This window comes from Mustela lutreola, chromosome 9 (genome assembly GCF_030435805.1).
Source record: "Mustela lutreola isolate mMusLut2 chromosome 9, mMusLut2.pri, whole genome shotgun sequence".
Classification (NCBI taxonomy): domain Eukaryota; kingdom Metazoa; phylum Chordata; class Mammalia; order Carnivora; family Mustelidae; genus Mustela; species Mustela lutreola.
Genome location: NC_081298.1, coordinates 104,748,766 through 104,769,202, shown reverse-complemented (window position 1 = coordinate 104,769,202; position 20,437 = coordinate 104,748,766). Strand labels below are relative to the sequence as shown.

Sequence of the window (20,437 nt, the reverse complement as noted above, 5' to 3'; positions counted from 1 at the left end):
TTGAGTGTCTGCAAGTGCTTGGGAATTAGCAACAAATCTTTCCAGCGTTGTCTATGGCTTTCATGCAGGAAATAAATTTGGGTTCTGTCTGCACCATCCAAGGATCAGAGGCAATGGCTCATTGGCTCTGCAAGAATTGCTTTTTGTCACCCAGGGATACAATATGAACCAGACTCCATGTGGCTGTGAGGCGTGGATAACATGGCTGTTTCTCAAGCTGTCAGGGATGAGCTGGGTTTTCTCATTCATTCATTATACGGCAGAGGCAGGGCCAGATACAACTGGGGTGCCTGAATGGAGAGATTTAGCTAACGTGATAATATCCATTTACTCAGCATCTTCTATTATTGTCCACATTTGATCCTCAAAATAGTGCTGAACAATATAGGCGAGGCAGAAATGCATGTTACCGTTTGACAAATGGGGAAGTTTCATGCATACAGAAAGCTAAACCTTTAAGAGTCTTCATCCATAACAGGACCCAAATCCCAGGTCTCCTAACCCCCAGGTCATATCTGCTACTTCTGTCCTCAATGAATGAGTAAAAAAAAGAGAAATGAAAACCCGTGGGAAGCTACGGTAAAGGTCCCACCTGCGGTCCGGCTGTTGTTGGCTCCTCTGGCGCTCCCCGCTGGAGCCTGTCCAGAAAGCCTCCTTGCTCACCATTGAACTCAGCACCCTGCCTTGGTCCAGACCCGGAGGCGATCCAGAATAAATATTTGTTGAGCGAACGAGTGATAATTGGTTCTAATCCTTAAATTCCTTTTCGGACACTGAATCCAGATAGTTTAGTGGAACAGGTTTCCTTCGGTATATTTGTCCTTTGTCTGCTCAATGTTTTGTTCTCATATTGCATTGGCAGTGAAAGAAAACTCCCTTCTTGCCATGGGAAAGGCAAACAGCCACGCAAACCTGGAAGATAGCCAAGTCTGCAGGGCAGTAAAGGAGGCAACCCGTTTAGCTATTAACCAGCAGACAAGATAATTGAGCTAGTTATCAAACTGTAGGCACGTCCCTTTGGAGGCCCATTCCTGACTTTTTCCAGCTCAAAGTGGTGAGGCCAATTCAGGTCTTGGGCAATTACAGTGTGCTCTTCCCCTCCTTCCCTCCCCTCAGTGGCACTCAGTGGCAACGGTTACAATAAGCAGCAGGCAGCTTAAGGTGTGGGAAGTGACAGAGGGCAGGCAGCCTATGGACTGAGGGGTGGGGACAGCTGGAAAGGGGTAGCCTTAGGCATTGACTATGGGGTGTCAGGGTAATGTGGGAAACAAAGGCAGAAGAAAAACTATTAAATTTCCTTACTGCCTACAGCCCATTGACAAATTCTTGAAACAGGCAGAGTGACGTTCCTTTACAGACTGGATGTTAATACTTTGCCAAGGACAAAAGGCCATCTTAGCCTCCCCAACCCATGATCTTGTAAATCTACTTTAACGTATAAAAATTCTTTGGAAACTTCCTTCATCTCTACCCCCCAAGTTACATGCTGGCAATTATCCTCCAAGCATATAACCCACCCATATACATCAGAAGGGTCTCCTGACTGAGGGCTTACTAAACAGTAATAAATGATGGTTTCCTAACAATAGCTAGCCCCCTCAGGGTCCTGGAAACCTTGTTGCCGAAATACCTGGGAGGCTTGTGCTGTCCCTAACTGCCTCCCAACTTGAAAATATATAATGGGCTAGTCCTCCTGACTCCAGTGCTGCCCATGGGTGCTGTCCCATGCTTTAACAAAACCACCCTTTTGCACCAACAGCAACTCAAGAATTCTTTCTTGGCCATCGGCTTCGAATCCTAACATCTTTCTTACATCAAGGGGGAGACTTCAACGGCTTCTTACATTTTCCTCAAATTTCACATTTATTTTGCTATCATTTGAGGCTTATTCCCTACTGATGACCTCTCAAGATATCAGGGTCCTTTTACTTTATATTAAATCGAAGGTACAAGTCACAGAATTGTGAAAATGTTAGGATATGCTTAAGAGATTGAGTAGTGTAAAAATGTGTGTAGGATAAACTAATGTCTGTAATGGGAAATGAGGCAGAAAAGAGAGTTTGGGGGGAAGAGCCAGCAGTTAAGATAAAATATTTTCTTTTATCTCACCAGGTTGATATTGTGTAAAACCATGGTTTTAACTTCTTTGTTAGCACTTAGTATCTCATAAACATTTATTCTATGGTGACTGAAGGTTTTTGAACACAGAGACACATCTGTCTATGAACAAGGTGCTCTTCAGTGACTCTGCCAGCCCCTTGATCTTGGATTTCCCAGCCTCCAGACTGAGAGAAATATATTTCTCTTGTTTATAAGCTACCCAGTCTATAGTCTTCTTCTATAGTTTTCTGAACAAAGACAGTACTCTACCCCAGCCAAGCAGCATGGAGAAAAAACAGGGCCCATCCCCACCCCTGTCAACAAAGGCCAAGGGGGTGACCTAAACTTCCATCCTTGCTCAAGGTCCCCCAGGCCCCCTCAAAGAAGACCTGGTGGGGAGCTGGCCCTTTCATTCCTCCTCAGTAATGATAAAAGCTCCCCCTCCCCGAAAAGCCTTGTGGGATGATGGGCTTCCACCCCCATCCAGCAATAATGAGGCACCCTTCCCCCTCCCTTCCTGGATGGTGTCAGAATTGGTCAAGTGGGAAGCCACAACTTTCACCACCATTCCGTAGTAACATGGCATCCTGCCCTTCCTGAACTATCATCCCACTTCCTGTAAATCTGTAATTCTTTCAAAATAAAAGTTAAAACAACAACAGCAACAACAAACAACAACAGCAACAACAACAAACCCAAAGACTTTGCTGTCCTCTTTCTGGTCCTCTCATGATCATGCCAGAGGACTGTATATGGGAGTTGGGGGAGGGCAGCAGAGAGAGAGAGAGAACAACCAAACATGAGCAAATTTCTAATTGTTTCTCAATTGGTAAACACTTTGAAACACTGTTTCTCTTTGCAACATTCTGTTGTCCTCAGTACCTGCTGGCCTTCCTGATGTGTGTGGCATAAAGAGTATAAACAAGATTTTAAGTATGAACTCCTAAGAACTACTGGTCCAAAGCAGGGAGCTCCCATATGCCCCAGGCTACATGAGGATCATCGAGGGAGCTTTTTAAAAATATAAATTCCTGAGATGCCTCACGTGTGAGATTCTGATAGTTCTGATCTTGAAGAAGCATCCCTGAGCCAATGCCCCTGTGGTTCCTGTTGGCTGCAGCGGTTGCTCTGATTCAGAGCGACAAGGTAAAGAGATGTGGGTGATGCTCCTTGATTTGTTCCATTCTAAATCTATGACTTAGGGCACGTCACTTCTCTTCACTCTCCTTGGCATATTGTTTTTGATGACTGGTTTAACCAGTTCTGATTAATTTTCAGAATAAAAAGGAATGTGAGAAGAACCTAGAGTTAGATAAAACCTGTTGCCCTGGGGCGCCTGGGTGGCTCAGTGGGTTAAAGCCTCTGCCTTCAGCTCAGGTCCTGATCCCGGGGTCCTGGGATCGAGTCCAGCATTGGGCTCTCTGCTAGGTGGGGAGCCTGCTTCCTCCTCTCTCTGCCTGCCTCTCTGCCTACTTGTAATCTCTGTCTATCAAATAAATAAATAAAATCTTTAAAAAAAAAACCAAAACAAAACCTGTTGCCCTCACTGTTTTGTGTTCGCTGCCCCCCACCCCCTCTTCCAGTCTGACACCTGCATTCTTAACTGCTTCCTCCTGGGGGCTGAACACTTGTTTCAGGGAAACAGCGGTGGAGGGTGGTATGGAAGTCCTCCCAGGCCTCTACACGGAAGCCAGAAGCTGTGCTTTTGGAACACTGTGATTGCCTCTGACAATGAGAACAAATTGACTGCAAAACCTCGAGTGCCATTCAGCCACATCTGCCAGACCCTGAGAAGTGACACTCAGGTCTGCCCCAGGAGCTGCATCCATACACTAGCTGCTGGAAAAAAACAGGGCTGGGACTCTGGGGTTGTTGCTTCCTGTCATGAGTGAGGACAACGGGGGGCTGGATAGATTCACCAGGTGGCTTCAGGCTCCAGGAAGACAACCTACGTCAGCTTCCTCAGGAGGCAACAGATTGCACACTCTCTTATTTATTTTTCATTTCATTTCATTTATTTATTTATTTTAAGATTTTATTTATTTATTTGACAGAGAGAGATCACAAGTAGGCAAAGAGGCAGGCAGAGAGAGAGGAAGGGAAGCAGGCTCCCTGCTGAGCAGAGAGCCTGATGCGGGACTCGATCTGAGGACCCTGAGATCATGACCTGAGCCGAAGGCAGCGGCTTAACCCACTGAGCCACCCAGGAGCCCTATTTTTTTTTTTTTAAAGATTTTATTTTTAAGTAATCTCTGTGCCCAACGTGGGGCTCAAAGCCTACAACCCCGAGATCAAGAGTTACATCTCTCCCAACTGAGTCAGCCAGGCACCCCATCTTTTTAAAAATGAGTGGATCATATTCAGTAGCTTGATAACATTAAGCGCCTGTCTGGTTTTATGTCACTTTCAGGATGATCCAAAACTTTTGGTCATCTATTTTATCCAGACGCATTACTTAAATGTCAGCTCCAATACCACCATAAAAACAACTAACTGGGTCAGAGGGAAGGTGAACTAACACTACCGGGGAGATTGTATGTGTCTGGAAGGGTGCCATGTGCTTTTTGGACATACTGTTTCTTCTATTCCTTATAATAAGCTTGGGAGGTAGGTGTTATCTATATTTTATATAAAAAACATATGGTTTGTGGAAGCTGTACAAGAGGGGTACTCCCCAGAGATTAAATATATGAAGGTGTGTATGTGTGTGTGGGGGCAATATTCACCTCTTCTTTATCTAGAGAAATTGCCACCTTTGTCATGTGAAAGGCAGATGCAAGAAATCACCCGGGAATTTTTGAAAACAGCTTCCCTTAGGTGGGTAGGGTGGACCTCCCTGGGATAACAGCAAGGAGGGAACAGAGGCTGGCTGAGAACAAAGCAGAAGCTGACACCCTGCAATCCTCACTCCTGGGTGGGACACCTGTGACATCTTCCAGGAATCTCTCCACTGTCTTACTGTTAATGCCTTGCTACAGGGAAAAAAACCACCTTGACAATGGCAAGGCTATTGTAGTTGCTCTTTAGCAAATGAAAGTTCTTTTAAAACCTCCCTTTTTCCTTACCTCCCACAACCCCATAGTATATAATCAGCCACCCCTCACAGCCCTGGTGCCCATGGTTTCTGTCCCCGTGCTTTGCTTTAATTAAGCCACCGTTTTGCACCAATGACATCTCAAGAACTCTTTCTTGGACTTTTAACCTCACAAAACAAACTGAGGGTTGCTGAGGGTTGGAAGGAGTAGGGATAGGGCTGTTGGGTTATGGACATTGGGGAGGGTATGTGCTATGGTGAGTGTTGTGAAATGTGTAAGCCTGACGATTCACAGACCTGTACCCCTGGGGCAAATAGTACATTATATGTTAATAAAAATAATTTAATAAAATAAAATAAAAATTCTTTCTTGGCATTGGCTTAGAAACTTCATGTCATCTTTCCCATATCATTTGGCGCCTGAACGTGGGGCTTTGAGTCTTTCTATCTGAACACAGTTTCAGTGCAAAATTGGTGAGTTCTTTCTCTCCTTTTCCTTTACTCTCATTTCAGGGGCTATTCAAGGAGTATGGTCTTATTGGAGCACTTTCATACCAGTTGATCAGGCTGTAATCTCTAGCCCATGGCTACTCTATGGGGAGGGGAAAGTCTGACTTTTGGCTGGAAGTTATTCCCCTGGCCAGTATGGTAGTAAGACCCAGAAACTTGATGCCTCTCTTACATAAAGTCATCTTATCTTGGGCATGGGACAGCCACCTAAATAACTAGCATGGCTGCCGATCTTGAGACTCCTGTGCTTATAAGGTTTTCTCCTGACTGATCTAATATGATTCCCTTCATATCCCCCATCTAGCCACTTCCGGCCTCAGGACCTCCATTGGGAGCCAGATGAAACCAGTACCTGATGGAATTAAAACCCAACTGGGGGGACGCCTGGGTGGCTCAGTTGGTTGGGCAGCTGCCTTCGGCTCGGGTCATGATCCCAGCGTCCTGGGATCGAGTCCCACATCGGGCTCCTTGCTCGGCAGGGAGCCTGCTTCTCCCTCTGCCTCTGCCTGCCATTCTGTCTGCCTGTGCTCGTTCTCCCCCCCCCTCTGATAAATAAATAAAATCTTTAAAAAAAAAATGTAAAAAAAAAAAAACACAACTGGGAACTGTTTCCTAGGGAAGTTGTCTATAAGGCCCACATGTGTTGGGGTATCTCTTAGAATCATGATGGATTTCTACCTTTACTGTTTTCTGTCAATGTCCTATACTATTTAGATTACAAAATTGGTTAATTCCCCCCTGTAAAACTTTTCTAGTGTTCTCCATGGGCTTAAAATGGCAGGTTCTTTAAGGCAAGGCTGGTCCATTCGCCAGCACCCATTGTAGTCTAGAATGCGATGGGAAAGCTGCGGGAGGGTGCCCTCCATCTTACAGAGGCCTTCAACAGCAGCAGTGATCATAGAGATTTTGTTAAGGGATGCCTTGGATTGCTTTGACACCAGGAACCTCTGACATATCCTGCATGTGGGATGCCACTTAGGAGTTAGGAGTTTTCTTTGGTAATGGACTCCCTCTAGCACCCTCATGGGAGTTTTTTCAGTCCCCAAGGATTCTCCCTTGGGATGCCTTGTAACCCACTGGAGACAATTCAGATTGCAAAATTTAGGGAAGTACTGATCTCCTGTAACACTGCAAGGCCTCAGTGGGATCTATCAGTTAGATCTCTTCTGCAGGAAACCGGGAAAATGGACCTGGGGTACCTTCATTGCTTATACCTAGGCCTCTGTTGCTCTACACCAGCACCCCAATGGCCTCTTGGAGAACATATTTGGCTAGTAAACTCTCTCCTGACATTGGATGATAATTATCTAAATAAGCCTCCAACCAAACCCAGGTTGCTGGAGGAAATAAATGCCATGCCTAGCAAAGGGGACTCTGACTCTCTTACTCTCTTCACTGTTCCCCCTAAGAGATGTGGGGGCTTCTCCCTCTCTCATTTCCTGGGCTGATGTCTGTCATTGGAGCCAACTGTGATTAGTCTCCCTTGGGACAGGGACCTTAAGGAATATTTCCAAGCAGCTACCAAAACTCCTTTGTTTTGGGGAAATTCCCTGTCTTCTCTGGCCCAATATGGATTGTCTATCCTGCCTTGTTGGCAGGAAAACATGGCATCTGCTCTTCTGTTGGAGCTGATGAGCTCTAGGACTGGGAAATCTTTCTTTGCCTTCTGGCAGCACGTGGCCTCTCTGCGTCCCCATCCCCTTCTCCCATTTCTGCACCATGTTGGGGGAGTCCTGCATAACCGGCTCTGTACCATCCTCGGTGCCTCAGGCACATGGCTCCCCCTCCTCTTCACACCATCACCAAAACCGCCTACTCCAGATTTCCCCACCAGTGTCTCGGGTAAAACGGGGAGGATCCGGGTAGAACATCATTCAATATTTAAACGAAGTTAGGTTTCTTGGTTTAATTAAAATAGACATGTCCTTAAAGCTACCAGCACTAAACGTGGAAATTTTATTCTGTGGAGGTTTACGGAAGGTCAAATAAGCTCATGTTATCTCTGTTGCAATTTGTTAGTAAAATGTTGACTAAAGTGATTGCTCATCAAAGTTTTTGTGGGTAATTGTTGAAATAGCTTTCAGAATCTTTGGTAACCTGAAACTTTACAGTTCTTATTGGATTAGAAATGGGATTGAATTCATTGGACATCTAGGTCTTTTCCAAATAGGGTAAAGTGCTACAGCTCTGAGTACTGAATGTAGGTAAGTGCTTTTAATTTATTGCAAAGAACTAAGGATATTTGAGTCTGTTGGTTAAACATGTTTTGCTCAACTGATATGCAAGCCTGCTGTCTAAAAGTTTTGGTGTAGCAGTTCACAAAGGGTCACTACTTAGTCTTCACTGGAGACTAAGGTTTCTAAAGAATGCAAAATTCTACTAAATATAATTATTTAGGGAATAATAAGGGAAGCAACTCTATGTAAAAAAGTAGGAGGTATCTAAGAAAGATAAAAGGAATGGGAATGCATTTTTTAAGGTAAAAGAAAGTAATTTTGTCCTAAATAAGATGGTTGTTTGGAAAAGAAGGTAATTTTGTCCTAAATAAGATGGTTGTTTGGCATGGAACAAAAATCTGAATGCAAAAGAAAATTGTACAACGTTTGCGAAGGGAAATACTCGGAAAATAATTTTAGGTGTGATCATAATGGACTAAGATTGAAATGAATGGGTTTTAAAGGAACACTGGTATAAAATTGAAATTCTCTCTGTTCAAAAGACAAGTTTTCCTGAATTGTTCATCTGCTCTGGATAAGAAAATGGGAAACCAAGTTGTTTGTTTTTTTTTCTCTTTTGTCTGCTCAGAAAACCAGTTTCTATGTTTTGTTTTTTATCAGGTCTTCCATTACTTGATTAAAACTTCTCAATATTAAAGAAGCTAAGTTTTGCTAACATCTATAGAGTCCTACATATTTGCCTTTCAAATCTTTTACTGTCACTTTGGTTAAATAAAAATGTTTTGTAATTATCTGTAATCCTATTCAGGCATGTACTATATAACTTAAAGGTTTTAAACTTTCCCAAAATTGGAATTGTAAATGAAGTCTCTCTAACTCATTAGGCCTTTTTATTAGCTTTGCTAAGTTACTCTGGAAGTACTGTTAAAGGATAAATAAGGCTTAGGAGATTAACTTGGGGTAAGTGCTATAACTATCCTAGAAATGGCAATTCCTAAAGTTTCAGTGTAAGGTCACCACTTGATATTGAAGTGTTAGGGATCAGAGAAATAATCACATTTCCTTGCCAGCTATACTGTAAACTCTAATGTCATCAGATCTTTAACTAAGTCCATTCTGAGCTTTTTGTCATTTATAATTGTTTGAATTCTCTTGTAAAATGAGATTCATCTTCAAGGAGATTCATAAAAAGGGATTCAAGGCAAATACAGGTTCTTTAAATTACTTTTTTAATAAAACTGAAATGGCTTAGAATTTCCAGAACTAAAACTGCGTTCAAACTAAACAAGAAACAGTAACACAGGATTAACTAAATTGGAAAAAATTGAGTTTTTTGTGACTCTGATTTAAAACATTGCTGATTCTCTAATGTTTGCTCCTCTAGGCTAAGGAACCTTTAAGATCTGTGACTTACAGAAATGTGAAAATACTCATTTGTAAACAGATCAAAGCATTCAACCTTTCTCTCTACCTGAACTCTCTGAAATTCAAAAGATCTCAGTAAGTATGCTTCCATGGCAATCATAGCCATTTGCACAAGTTTAATAAGAATCTATTCTCCTTATAACAGGACACCATTGGAAACATTGGTTATTTTATCAAGGCTTTGACAGGAATGTCATACTTCAGAGACATGCATAGACTCGGATATGACTAAACAGCTTTAAGGAACTAAGGTTGACTTTATGAAACCTGAAGTCATAAAGTCCCTTGGAAATGTTGGCCTGATACCTGGCCTAAGAGTTCCCAGCAGCCTCACCAGCTGAGTAAAGAATGTCACTTCCTGGCAGGTGCTGGAACCTTAAGATACTTTGGGAATCTCAGTAAAGAGAAATCTGCCCAACTCTACAGGGATTGCAGGCAAGTACCTGCTTGGCTTCTGGCCTGGAGAGGCTACTAAAAGTTCAACCTAGAGATTCCTTATAAAAAGTTCCAGCAAAGCAGATTCTAAAAGATCTATATGATCAATCACTCTTTTGCTAAGCTTATGTAAATAATTATGCCAAGTTTGTTAAAATTGTGCTTGTTTGGCAAACAAATTAGTCTTGATTTGGCTATCTCTGGAAATGAAGGGTTAGAGAGGAAAAAAATTGTTTCAATAACACACTTTGTGGATGTTAAATTCTAGTTCTGATTGTCTTTAAATGCTCATTGTTTACCTAAAGCTAGACAACTTGAGGTAAACTTCAGAGAAATTGCCACAATAGCTCATAGACCATCTTTGTGCTTTACATTCTGTGGGGATAATAACAGCACCCCATGGGCATATGATTATTTGAACAACTCGAAATGGGATTGATTCCCCAAAAGCTGTATAACTCCACTAGCACCTTGACCAATTCTATGTGGCTGGAATGACAAAAATCCTTCCCTGAAAGCCAGAGCATACCCCACTCCAAAGGGTTAACTATGGGCTTGTGGAGCTAATAGATTGGATGATCCCACTTTCCTGGTGATTGGACTGGGTGGTGACTTGGGGATGCTCTTATCTCTTAACAAGTCTTCCCCCATTTGCCAGTGATTCCTCCTTAATTAAGACTAGTGGCAGTAGTTTCATGGGAAGGGATAAGAAAAGCTGGGTATGTTATGGTCTAATAGACTGAAGCCAAAGCCCTACTGGCAAATATGTCTGCCCCAAGAGCAGAGTTAATAATGCCCAGCTGTGCTTTGCAATTGGCAAGAGCCTTAAATATTTATACTGACTCCAACTATGGGACTATTATCAAGCCACAACTCCCCAATCAAATATGGGCCTAAAATTATTGCACGTTCAAAGAATGGCCCTCCAAAACTGAGTAGCCCTTGAAATCCTGACTACACTTCAAAGAGCCCCAGTATTATATGGCTGGCTCCTGGCTGGGACCTAATGGCTATGGCACTCTAACTTGAGGCCATGGCTTCCCCCAGCCGGGACAGGCCACTGTACTCTGGGTTTTGCCTGGATGCACAGGCACTTTATTAAAACCATTACCAACCCAGCTAACTTTCCAAATTTAAAACAGTGGTGGGCACAGTTTGTGTTACATTGGTGTAATCACCTAGCATCCATCTCTGTTACCTCTTTGAAACTGGAGAATGTTGTTTGACACATAGAAACTCTTAATTACATGGTCAAAGCCATAAATGACACTCAGAGCATCTCTCCACTAAATAATAAAGTAACATAAATGTGTGAAATCATTCTACATAATTGAATGGCATTAAATGTTCAATTGTTTCACAAGGTGAAACTTGGGCTAGCATAAAAACAGGATGCTGTGCATACAGTCAGGTTACCACAAAAAACTTCTGGGTTTCTGACTGACATGAATACTTAAAATGGCGCTTTAAATATTTCCCCTTCAGGGATTGCTCTAAACTCTTGGACTGGAGGAAAATTATCAAAGGTCAACTATCAGAGCTCTCTCTTATTCAGATTTCTCTTTTCTCAGTTACAATATTAACCTTACTCTGTTATTTCCATTGTCTCCTTAGTGCTAAGACTCCTTCACTGACCTAACTTCCAGCTAATGAATGATCCTTTCTACTCAAGGAGGTTCAGACTTGACAGCATTGGATTCACCTGCCTTGCCCTTTTGTAACCCCAGTATTGACCTATAGGTAGGGACATCTCTATGCCCTATTTCAGCAGGAAGATATCACAGAAGATGAGACCTTCTACCTTCAACAGCCTTAAAGATTTCAGGGTCAAAATTGTTCAGGGGGTTAATGAGCTAGCTAACAGAAGGATGGCTGAAGACAAAGCAGAAGCTGACACCCTGCAACCCCCACTCCTTGGTGGGACTCATGTGACATCTTCCAGGAATCTCCCCACTGTCTTAATGTTAATGCCTTGCTACAGGGGAAAAACAACCTTGACAATGGCAAGGCCATGTAGGTGCTTTTTAGCAAATGAAAGTGCCTCCCCCAACCCCATTGTATATATCAGCCACCCTGCACAACCCAGGTGCAGCTCTTTCTACCCATGGGTCCTGTCTCTGTGCTTTAATAAACCATTTTGCACCAAGGATTTCAGCCGTTGACTTTGAACTCTAAGTAAGTCATCTTTCTCTACATCAACAGGATGTGACCTCTTTTAAGAGGAAGGTGGAGAGGAGGGACAACTGGGAATTGGGGGTGACCAGAAGCAGAGGATGGTGGATCTGCAAGGTGGGCTAGTCTTCAACCAGTACTCCAGGATCACTGGGACACTGCTTGATAGGAGAAGGAGGCTTAGCAGTCAGTGTTGCCTGAAAACATGGACTGCAGCAGCCTGGACAGCTGTCACCTAGTTCTGTCAGAAACAGCCAGCTGGGTCATTTCCTGCTCCCTTCAGACCGTCGGAAGCATCAAGAGGAACAGAATGTCAGATCTCCTTGCTGTTTTCTGCATATGGGGAGTGAAGCAGAGCATACGAGTCACTCCTTGAACTTCATTAAAAATAAATGAGGAATCTGAGATTCAGAGAGCAATGAGGTGGTAATTCCAGGCTGATACTGCTGTGTGTGCCATGGCAGACATATGAGCTCTGGATGGGGATGGTGAAGCCTGTGTATATTCTGTTCCATGTTTGTGAGCTGTTCCCCTTCACCAGAACTAGGTGGACATGAGTAATGAACTTTGAGGGTTTGAGTTTTCTGCTGGATAGAAACTATATCTCTACCAGACAAAAATATTAAAGTTAATGGAGAGCTTTGCATAGTCTGTCCTAATCACATTTCATCCATAAAAAACCAAAACTCAATTTTTTTTTTCTGGTTATAAAAATGTTAACCTTGGAGAACACTTAAAAGATACTGAAAAGAATAAATCCCAAAGTAGAAATTATCTGCAAAATTTATAACAAACAAGTATATTGTTTTTGCTTTAACCATGAAAGAAGTTAAATAAAGGTTCATCTTCCTAGAGAATGAAGTAATAATTTGGAGGGCATGTTAGAAAATGTTCTAGAATGGATTGGAAGGTGTGCGTCCTTGTGGGTCCATGTAGATCCTTTAAACTTCTGTCAGGATATCAGACTTGAAAGCCCAACACTTTTTTTTTTTTTAAAGATTTTATTTATTTATTTGACAGACAGAGATCAAAAGTAGGCAGAGAGGCAGGCAGAGAGAGGGGAGGAAGCAGGCTCCCTGCTGAGCAGAGAGCCCAATGTGGGGCTGGATCTCAGGACCCTGGAATCATGACCTGAGCCGAAGGCAGAGGCTTTAACCCACTGAGCTATGCAGGTGCCCCAAAGCCTAACACTCTTACTCACTGCACAAATCTATGAGGCCCCAGTGAAAAAGGTAACCTTCAAAGCCCCAGGTGATTTAAATGTTGACCAGAGATGAGTGTTGAAGCCTGAGCCAGAGTTGCCTAACTTGGTAGCTGTTTTTTTTTTTTTTTTTTTTTTTTAATGGAGTGCTTTGTCTTCTAGGAACATGGGTCACTCTCTCCCACCTTAGAGTCCTTTCTCAGGCAACAAACAGCTTCCCAAGAATCCTTTCCATAGGCCTCAGTCTTCTTTCTTTTTAGTACCAATTCCTGGGATTCCTCGCCCCTTTACCAGGCTGCAGAGTGGGACACACGTCACAACATCTTCAGCTACACACCAGAGTCTCAGGGAATCTTGTTCTCTCCTAGTATCTTGGGTTTTCATCTGCTACCAAAAAAAAAATAAATAAATAAAAAATAAAAAAAAAATTAAACAATACACACACAAAGAACTTCCAGAAGATGTACTTGAAGAAAAAAAGTTATTCTAGAAGGATCAGAAGCTGGTGGAAAAAGAGATTTCCTGGCTATGATTCCAGAAATTCTCAATGCGAATCACTCATTCATGTGAAGACACTGGCAGTCTCTGTTAAAATGTACAACAAACATGTAATTTTGGGAGGGACTATCAAACTAGGCCAAAGTCCTAGGGTATTTCATCCCTAGGAGACAGCATGACCCTGAGAAACAGGGCACTGTTTGCGCAAGTTCTTAGAGCTGGTGAGAGAATGGCTGGATCCAGCACTGGGCATTGGGAGAGCACTGGCTCTCTAGGGAAAAGGAGAGGGGTCAGCCTTGGAAAGAAGGGGGAAAGAGCGACACTCAAACCAAGCTGTTTTCTTCATGGTTTTGCTGAGGACTGACCCTTGCTTGCTTATCAGACTTTCTCCTGGAAGGGACATCTGGTAGACACTGTGATGCACCATCCAGATGCCCCTTTAGTGAAAGACACGCTGCCCTCCCAACAAGGAGTGCTGTTGGTAGTCTTCAGCTGCCTCCAGCTCCCCACAACCTTTTCAGGAATTTCCTGAACACAGGTTGGTGTCTCCACCTACCCTATGATCATACCCTTCCCAGGGCTGTTCACACCTTGGTGAACCCCGACCATCTTGTCTAATTCAGGGCAATTTTGAAGGGCACTGGCTAAGATGTCATTGAACCTGCACAAAGCTCGACCAATCTTGCCAACCTTGCTCTCTTCCCTTCTGCAGGAGTTGGACCCCAGGATACTCTTGCACAGGGTGTTCAGGCTCTGTAACAAGTCTGGGGAAAAGAAATTATATTTGGAAACCATTTCCTCTAAAGGGGAGGTCAAAGCTCTTGACACTCCTGAAAGGACCCAGTGCAGATGAAACCTCCCCTTTGCAGGTGCTGAAAGGAACAGTCATTCAAAGAAGTGTAAGAAGCTTTCAGGAGGGCCCTGCAAGTGCAATTCAGAAAGTTCTTTGTCCCCAAGACAGCCAAGGTGGCAGTGCCCACCCTGTAAAAGGGAAAGAACCTTTGCTCAAATCAGCTGGTGGTGCTAGTTAGCTGGTTCGTTCTTAGAACTGCGCTGTGTGATTCTGCCTCTCTTTGAAGTTGCACTTGAGATGAAAATAATCCCATCTTTCTCACTGATCTTTTGTAGTCCTCCAAGAGCTGAGGCTCTGTCTGGGGTCAAGTGTTTCCGATTTGTGTTGTACCATCTTCCATAAGTAAGGCCAAGGATACAAGCTCCTATTCACTGCATTTGTTTTATGAAGGGATTAGTCATACCTACAGTGGTGCCTGAGAGCTCAGCCTGGCTCTTCAGCGTCTCTTGGCGACAGTACGTTTCTCTGGAAGTGTGCCTGTATCACCGAGGATGAAGCAGCTTTTCTCCTTTTGGAAGGTGGCTGGAAGTTTTGTTTTTCCCCAGAAAGATGTTGGCAGAACTAGGCCAAGACCTCCATTCCTATGTTGAGACCTGCTCCCCAATGTGAAGGTATGAGGAGGTGGGGCTTTTGGGAGATAATTAGGTCATGAGGGTGGAACCCCATGACTGGGATCAGGGTCCTTATAAAAGGGGCCTCAGAGCACTGTCTTGCCCCGCTTCTTGCTCTGAAGAGGACAGCCCAGAAGAGGGTCCTCACCAGTCCCTGACCATGCAGGCACCTTGATTGATCTTGGACGTCCAGCCTTCAGAACCGTGAGAAATAAATTTCTGTTGTTTATAAACTACTCGGTCTGTGGTACTTTGTCACAGCACCCTGAACTAAGGCCCTAGAGAAGGTTCCTTTTATTCATTCCCACAAGGCAGAGTCAGAATGCCTAGGTGAATACACACAAAGCTTTGGCATATCCACCTTGTAGCAGGAAGGTAATGTGTGATATTAATACTTTTCCTTCCAGTATCTCCTTCTATTCTTTGACCCTTTTGTCCCTGGTATTTCTAATCCTTCCCCTCACCAATTTCTTTTTGGCCTTCTCAGTCCATTGTGTACCTAAAACTCCCCGAGAATGACAGAAACAACTTAGATTAAGGCCAAAAAGTGTGAATTAATATTTCCAAGACCAGAAAAGGATCCCAGGCTAGGAAAGAGGCAGGGAGCAGGAGAGCTGAGGTGTTGATTCCCCCTTGCCTCCCTGCTTGAAGGTGGAGAGAGAATCCCAAAATGATTATGGGAAGCAAGATGTATTAGTGTGTCCAGGTTGCTATAAAGAAATATTACAGACTGGGTGGTTTAAACAACAGAAATTTCTTTCTCATGGTTCTGAGTTCTGAAAGTCTAAGATCAAGGTGCTGGCTAATTTGTTTCCTGGTAAGAGTTCTGCTGGCTTGCAGATGGCTGCTTTCTCACTATGTCCTCACATGGTGGAAAGAAAGAACTCTTTGGTATTTCTTTTTAGAAGAACACTAATAATATTGGTGTTTAATCCTAACTTACTTAATTTAATCCTAATTACTTCCTTACTCTAAATATAGTCAAACTGGGGGTTAGGACTTCAAAATATGAATTTGGGGGGTGGGGAGATAACTTGGTCCATAACTCAGGAACTTGTTGCCCCCAACAAAGAGAGAAAGAGATAGATGGAGAGGCAGAGAGAGAAAGCAAGCTAACTGGTTATAAAATTCTGCTAAACAGTGTGTCCAGGCAAGCACGGATATTTGCTGTGGTTCCACATGGAACAAGAGGGGCTGAGTGCTTCTCATGTATCTGAGAAGAGTGAAATACCAACTGAGTATTACTCCCACCTTAAAAGACCACCAGAGACATGAGTCAAAGCCAAGCAGCAAGGGTCCTTTATTGCAGGTTCGAACCTGGACCTCTGCGCCGCTCGTTGCTGGTAATGCCGAGAGGTCCAGAGCTGGGTTGGTGCAGGGTTTTTATAGACAGATACAAACAAGTTTCGGGTAGGGCTGAGCTGATTGGTTGACAGTTTGAATAGGTATACTTGGCGTCAGTGGATTGGGTCAGGGGACCCACGCACGAAAGCAGGGGTCCGCGAGAAAAGCAGACAAAGGGTCCGCGTGAAAGCAGACAAAGCAATCTTACGGAAGCAGAACTGGCCGGTTAGCCCCCGCGCGCGAAAAAGCAAGCGTTCATACAGAAGCCAAACTAGCTGGTTAACAGGATAAAAATGCACTTCTAGACAGGGGGGTTCTTTTGGTCTTTCAAGAGCCCATAGACGGCTGATAGAGCCAGACCAAAAGGAATGCTGCAAGTAGGGGGAAGGCACGATATAGCAGTAGCAGAGAACAAAGATAGAAGGATGCATGTATTAGGGGCTACCTGTGTAGATGGAGGATCAAATGCTTCTTCTACTTCATTCACCTTACCCCAGCAGAAATCCAAATTTAGGTAAAACTCTGGTGAAAGGAGATGGATTTGAAATCCTGGCAGAATGGGGGCTCAGAATAAAATGAAAGTAAAATACAGAACTATAACTCCTCTTGTACATATATATTAAAAAAAAAAAAAAAAACCCAAACATATTTTGTTTATCAGGTAGAGAATCTACCAGAGTCTTGGTCAGATTCTCTTTCTGCTTGGATTATAAATACCAGTGACTACAGCTGATTTATTTCCTTAAAAACAAGGCAAATGAGAGACTTTGTTCCAGTAGATAGAACCTCTTTCCTTAGCTCAGATCTCTCAAGATTCTTGGTTGCAAAGAGCGGAGATCACTTCAGGTTAAGTTAAGCAGAAAAAGACACTGCCCTGGGGTAGTAAGCATAGACACTAACTGTCTTGACTGCTGGTCTCCTGACTCCCCCACCAGCCTTGTTCTTGAGTCCCAATTGTCCCCTTTTCCTCCCACATTAGCAGCCACATAGAAGGGTGAAGTGGGGGAGTGAGAGGATGGATGTATGCGTGCATATGTGCAAAATGGATCTGGAAGTATATGCAAGAAATTGGGTAATATGGATTTCACCCAGGGTGAACTGGATGGTGGGGAAACAGGTAGAAGGAAGACTTTTTATTATATAAATTTTTGTAACTTTTGATTTTTTTATTCATTGGAAAGATAGCCCACTTTAAAAATGAATAATTCTAAGTCCTTGTTCAGTCCAATTCAAAACATAAATCTTGGGACGCCTGCGTGGCTCAGTTGGTTAAGCAGCTGCCTTCGGCTCAGGTCGTGATCCCAGCGTCCTGGGATCGAGTCCCACATCGGGCTCCTTGCTCCGCAGGGAGCCTGCTTCTCCCTCTGACTCTGCCTTCCACTCTGTCTGCTTGTGCTCACTCTCGCTCTCTCTGACAAATAAATAAAATCTTAAAGAAAAAAATATAAAAAAAAACCAACAACAAAACAAAACATAAATCTTATACCTAATTCAAAGCTCCTTACACGTTCTGAAGACTGGCAGGATCTGTGGCTCCACAACCTGCAGCTGGGAAGGAGTCAAAGTCTGTTTTCTCCTCCTTTTACTCCTCCTCATCTTCACTTCCCTCGCTCTTGGCTCCAGCAGTGGACGAGTAAGCTTTGGATAAAATCTCTTAAATGGTGCAATTGGAGGTTCCCGCTGGTCCTTACACTCTGATATGCTGGCTCTTTGTGGGTTTTTCAGTGGCTCCTCGCCTCCCCACCCTGTGTAGGAAATTCCATCTGCATAGTATCCTGATGAGTTCTGTGCTCTTTGGCTGATCTCTTGTAAACCCTCCCCCACTATTGTCTCCCTCCTGTCCCTGGGGGATCTTTCATGGTCTTTTATGCTATGGTCCCTTGTGGCAGCAGAGGGTTCTTAGAGGGAAGCTCAGATTTCTTTCCTGGAATCAATTTTACCCATGGGAATATTACACATCTTGCCATACCAAACAATGCCCTTCCTACAAACAAGGGCTGCTTCAGCCAGCCTCCTGCCTTGAGTTCTCCAGGCAGTAAACAGGCATTAGTCTTTACGTGAAATCAAACTCAAGATTTCCTGAGTACTCTGACTATATCTGCTCTGGGGCACTGAGGTAGGCTCATGGATTTCTGGGGTTCTGTGGGGATTTATCTCAGATTTCATGCCAGTCCTTTTTGTAAGGAGCCTCTGCCACCAACTTTTCTGGGAGTGAGAGGAGAGGGGAACATTCGGGGACCACTCATGACTCTGCATTCCCTCGTTCAATGAATTCAGTCTTTTGCTTATTTGAGTTGTTAGAGTATGAGTATAAGAATTCAAAGACAAGTCTGACCTGCTCTTATTAAAATCCGGAGGGGGCTAGCTCTTAGGCTGCCCACCTTAGAATGCAGAGTTCTAATGGCCTGTTGCCCTCAGCTTTGGGGCTTTAGCCAAAGTTTTGTTATAAATGGAAATGTCCTAGTTCACATCTGGTTACTCATATTGCTAAAAACTTCAAAATAACATTCTGCCACGTAAAGAAAGTTCTTATCTTTAATAACTACCATTTCACTGAACGTTTATAAGGTACAAAGAATTTTACATATTAATGCATTAACTACTCACAACACTATTATGATATAGGGATTTTCATGCCCATCTCAGTGAGAAAACCTGAGATCCATAGGTCCCATAGGCCAACATCAAAATTGGAATATGAATCCAGATCTGTTTGACTTCAAAATCAACCTGCATATAAAAATGAGTAGTACAATTAGCGTCTACTGCTATTGTCTCCCACCAGCGAGCTACAGAATTACAGTGGAAGTATAGTTATTGTGAGTAATTGATCACAATAGGCCCATCAAACATCGTGTGTGGATTCAATAAATAGATGTATATGCTATTTCTTATCTATCACTTCAACAAATAATTCTCAGCAAAGGAGTTCTCTTTTTGTGCCAGGTGGGGATACATCAGTGTACCAAACAAGCTAAAATCCCTGTTCTTGTGGAAATAAAAATGTTAAAATCATAGCAGAAATTACATTTTTTTTTGTCATCACACATTTTACTAATTAACTAAAACTGAAAATATTACTTATCATGTGAAGGCTCAGAAAGAACTTTGCCACTGAAAATGAGTCTTCATACTGGGCCCATGTGGAAGCCACTGATAGTATTTAAATAAATGATTGCAAGGACACGATACATTAGATGAAGGAGGGATTTGTGATTAGTCAAGTCCAAGCCGGCACTGACAATATCTGGGTCATAGAAGAAATATTAGGCAATCTCCACTGGGTAATCCCTTTTATACATCAAACAGCTCAGTGTAAATTATAATTACTACTTCAGTCAATTAGAGTAATAATTCCACTGATGAAAATGATGAGGAATCTCAGGAACATGGTTGGAGGCAGGGAGATGGATTACTTTACCTCGTGTTTACCCTTTGACTCTGGGACTCTGAGGTTCCTTCTAAAGCTCTTACAGCAGTGACCTTTGGTTTAAACAGGGAGCAGTCATATTTGATCTGTAACTTCAGTCATCCAAGATCCCAGGAAAAAAGTGACTCATTCATTTAGTGCTACTTAAAAGCTGTATCATAGCTTGTTTAACCAAAAGATCCGTATTCCAAGAAATTAAGTGACAGTAAGGTAGCTTTTGGTCTTTCTCATCACTTCTTATCTTCACCGGATAATAGCGCTGTTACCGTAGGTAATTCTTCCAGGTCCTCACAGCGGGGGCCGGTAAGCAGTATTAGCCTCTCCACATGCCAACCGAGCTAAATGGAAGAGCAGATTGGTTTAGAAACACGCAGGGTTCTGCGCTGCTCTTCCCATCTCGCCACGACTTCCTCATTCCTCTTGCCACCCCATCCCCGCGGCTCGAGTACCCGCTTTGCAGCTCGCTCCTCCTCCCGCAAGCCTCCACTTAAACTACAACCAGGTCGAAGCCATCAAACTACATTTCCCATAATGCTTAAGCGCTGACGGGCCTCGCATGGGGTTTTCCCTAAGCTGCCGTTGTAATTAATGTTAGATCATAGCCACATTTCCGCGGAACGGCCGTGTTATCGTCTACTTCTTCCTTT

General features: G+C 43.2%; 2 long non-coding RNA genes across 5 annotated transcripts; one reads left to right on the top strand and one right to left on the bottom strand.

Moving 5' to 3' along the window:
* Nucleotides 1-7,613: 7,613 nt before the first annotated feature.
* LOC131808102 (uncharacterized) lies at nt 7,614-12,497 on the top strand. Of its 3 annotated transcripts, XR_009344676.1 has the most exons (4): nt 7,614-7,848; nt 9,206-9,321; nt 11,296-11,421; nt 11,884-12,497. It is a non-coding gene; the product is annotated as an uncharacterized LOC131808102 (long non-coding RNA). The 3 variants fall into 3 exon arrangements; XR_009344677.1 differs by lacking the exon at nt 11,296-11,421 and having other exon boundaries at nt 7,620-7,848; XR_009344675.1 differs by lacking the exon at nt 11,884-12,497 and having other exon boundaries at nt 7,621-7,848; nt 11,296-11,875.
* A 673-nt stretch (nt 12,498-13,170) lies between these two features.
* On the bottom strand, nt 13,171-20,283 carry LOC131840374 (uncharacterized). 2 transcript variants are annotated; one of them, XR_009357333.1, is made up of 2 exons: nt 19,782-20,283; nt 13,171-13,441 (listed from the first exon to the last, which is right to left on the bottom strand). It is a non-coding gene; the product is annotated as an uncharacterized LOC131840374 (long non-coding RNA). The 2 variants fall into 2 exon arrangements; XR_009357334.1 differs by having other exon boundaries at nt 13,171-13,438.
* Nucleotides 20,284-20,437: the final 154 nt, after the last annotated feature.